Below are 4,123 nucleotides of genomic sequence, written 5' to 3'. Positions count from 1 at the left end.
GGATATATACAGAGTATATTTCCTATCTCAAAGCAATTTCGAACCCAGTTGACTGGTGCTCCTGGATAAAAATTTATCTTGTTATATTTTGAATAGTGGAGAGTTTTCATCCACTTTCCAATCTCCAGATACCAATCTGATAAAATATTGAAGATAACAATAAAGAGTGTTACTTCTTCATGGTTATTTTTTCTGGAAATTTTTGCTTCATGGCATATCTTGACAATATATTTTGGATCTATCCTTTCAATAGAAAGTTTAGATTGAGTTTGGCTCTGTGAAGAGCTACCTTCTTTTTTGATATCTTGAATATCTTTATTACCAGTAATAGGTTTGAGTATTCCCTGTGAAGGGGTTCCTATTACCTTCTTTTCTTTCCCTTTCTCCTCGGGGAGAGCGCTAGTATTCACAAGTCCCTGCGAAGGGATACTAGTCTTGGTACAGGTAACTTCTGCCTCAAGAGCTATATTTTTGACTCGAAGGCTATCTTGGATATTTTGAATTTGGGTTTCCAAATAGGAAACTTTTATCTCAAGTATTTGAACTTTCGTCCTCAGATGTTCTAGCTCCATCCCTGCTAAGATAATCAGGAAGAAAGTTAGCTTTTCCTTTAATATATTCAATTTCAAATTCTAAGTATGAGAACCAAATTTGTATTCTAATAATATATCTATTGGCAGTAGATGGATCAACATTATTTTTCAAAAATGTTTTAACTTGAGTATTGTCAGTTCTAATCAAGAACTTCTTTGGTAGTAAATAATCTTCATATTTTTGAACTCCTCTTTTAACAGCAATGAGTTCTTTTCTGTTTGTCTCATATTTTGTTTCAACTTTTTTGAATGTTCCTGATCTATAACCTGCAAGTATTTCGGGACAGGAACAGTCTTTTTCACATTTATATTTTTTATGATTCTTTTTAACCTTTAACACTGCTCCCCAGTAATAATCTGAAGCATCAGTTTTCAGGATAAAGAAATTTCCTTCTTGTGGTATTACAAGTTTGGGCAACACCTTTAATTCTTCTTTAACTTTCTTTATATTTTCAGAATCTTGTTTTTCCCAAGACCACATTATATTTTTTCTTAACTTTGGAAGAAAATAATTTTTTAATTTGGCACAATTTTCGATGAATCCTTCAGCATAATTTAATATACCAATGAAGCTTTGTAACTGTTTTTTATTTTTGATTTCTTCAAGAAATTCTTGAAATTTTTCTCCAATGTGAGATTGCAATTGCAATTCCCCTTCTTTTATAAATAATCCTAAAAATTATATCTCTATTCTAGCTATCTCAGCTTTCTTTTGAGAAAGTGTAATACCATGTTTTTTCATAATATAACAAAATTTCTCAAGATGTTTAATATGTTCATCAATATTATTTGAATGAATAAGTAAATCATCTACATATGCAATACAGAAATGAGTAATAGGTTTGATTACCTCATCCATTCTTCTTTGGAATATCTATGGTGCATTTTTCAATCCAAATGGCATTACATTCCATTCATATTGTCCTAAAGGATTGGGGGTACTAAATGCAGTTAATGGTTTACTTTCTTCTGTAAGCATGATTTGCCAAAACCCTGACTTACAATCAAATTTTGAAAATATCTTTTTGTTTTGTACTTGTTTAATAAGGGTGTCCTTATTTGGCAAGTAGTATCCATCAAATTTAGTAACTTCATTTAATTTCTTGTAGTTTATCACCATTCTGGCTTTTCCTCTTTTTATCTCACTATGTTTTCTAACCATAAAGGCTGGGCTGCTATGTGGGCTTTTACTAGCCCTAATCAGTCTGGCTTCTAGCAATTCTTTTATCTGATTTTTAAATTCTTTTTGATCATCAACACTATATTTCATAGGTTTAACTCTTACTATAGTGTCTGGATTGATTAATTCTATCTTTGCCTTTACTTTGTCTGTATTCCATTTTTCTAATGAATTTTCAGAATATGTTTCAGAAATTTCTTTTTTCAATTTTTCCAACCTATTTTCTGTTGTCATTTTTAATACTATAACTGGTTTAAATTTTTCTGTACTCCAACATCCACTACGCTGGGTTGAGGAACTCTGATGGTTTATATCCCTATATGCAATTGTAACAGCTTTATTTATTTTTGGTGTAAATATTTTATGTGCACAAGGTGTTGTGAACATATACTTATCAATATATTGTGTAAATGGTGCATATTTTAATAGAAAATTTTGTCCTAATAAAATATCACAGCCTATTGTGGTTGACATGTATATTGTATCAACAAATACTTCTCTAAAGAAAATTAGAAAAGGTACTTGCGTAGTATATTTGCTATATATTACCTTATTTCCACCTGCTGTTGTAGTAGTGACTATTTTCTTTGAATTGTATTTCCAGTATTCAGATGGTAGTACATTTGGTAAGTATAAACTTATTGTACTTTCTGTATCTAAGGAAGCATGGAATTTAATTCTACAATAACTTTTTATATTGAGTGTAATTTCAATATATGGACTCATGGGATTAGTACTTATTACTCTTTCCATGATAACAATGATTTCATATTTTCATCTATTCTTGGTATAATGATTGAGTTATCATCAACTGTTATTTTTAAATATCCTTGACAAATTTTATAAGGACTATATTTTTCAAGAAAGTTCATTCCTAGTAGAATAGGTGAACAATCTACTCCATATAACTCATCTTTGTATAAAATTATTTCTTTAATATATTCTTTCTGGTCCTCTCCTACAAGTATAAGAGGAAAATTAACATATTTTCTTATTTCAAGATTATTTCCCAAATAATCCTTAAATATATATGGTTCTGGTATTTCAAAGTCTATTAAATGATTAACAAACTTGGCATTTACATGGCTTTTATCTGCTCTAGTATCTATGAGGACGAGAAGATTCTTCTTAAATCCTTCTTGATTTACATATCTTGTCTTAATGTAATATTGTGAACTTGATGGTTCAGCAATACTTAAATTCTTAAGTCTGCTTATCCTAGAGTCTTGTCTATAGGGAAATCTTGCAATAAGATTGTCTCCTTCTAAGATGACACTATTTCTTCTTATTAATTTCCCTTCAGAATTAATTTCTTTTGCTTGTTTATGGAAATCAAGAATTATTTGTTCTAGTATCGTTACTTCATGTTCTTGGTATTTTCTAGGAGGTATATATTGTGCTAATTCCTCAAAATCTTTATGTATGATAATGTTATCAGTTATTTTTCTTAGATTATTATGATGGCTAGTACTAAAAGCAAAAATTGATTTTATACTTATACTAATAGCCTTACTTTTTCACAACATTTTCAGGTTTCCAATTCTATAGTATAGATTGAAACTTTGGTCAATATTTTTCATCATTTAAAGATATTGCATAATTTGGTTTTACTGTAAATATTATCTTCTGATAGACTAGGTTTCCTACAACTGTTTCTAATAGAGAATCTATAGGATCTTGTAAGATTCTATTATCCATACAGTAGATTTCTATTGGTATATTCATGCCTTCTCTAAAAAATCCTTTTACCATTATCTGGACTCCTCCTAATTCAATACATTTTAATTTATTTCTTATATTCTCTGGGATTTTAGATAATTTTTGTTTTACCCATTCTTTTGTAATTATAGGAATTCTTGCTTTTCCTATAGTATCTTCTATATTGATGGACATTTCTTTATAATTCATACTTACAATTGTTTTATTTACTTTTGGTAAAATTCCAAAAAATCATTGGTGGAATACATCTTTTTCTTGTAGATCTAATATCTTTTTAGTGATTCCTGCATATTTTTTAATATCAAAGGTAATCTCTTGATTAATACCTTTTATAGAATCTTCAACTTCTTCAGTTGTTTCAATTTCTATTTCTGATTGTTGTATTTCCTGATTCATATATACTATCTCCTCATAATCTTCTTCTGATAATGATGTATCTAATTCATAAATGCTACTGCATTCACTACTTAAATCTTCAAAATATTCAATTGGTTCTATGTCACTACCTTCTTGGAATTTTTCATAAATCCTAAGAGTTTTTATATTCTGTTTATCTTTCTTTTTAGGACATTGAGGGGCAATGTGTCATTCTTCATTACAAATAAAACATCTACATTTTTTAATGTTTCTT

This window comes from Olea europaea, unplaced genomic scaffold (assembly GCF_002742605.1).
Source record: "Olea europaea var. sylvestris unplaced genomic scaffold, O_europaea_v1 scaffold759, whole genome shotgun sequence".
Taxonomy (NCBI): domain Eukaryota; kingdom Viridiplantae; phylum Streptophyta; class Magnoliopsida; order Lamiales; family Oleaceae; genus Olea; species Olea europaea.
This window is presented reverse-complemented; position numbering follows the sequence as displayed.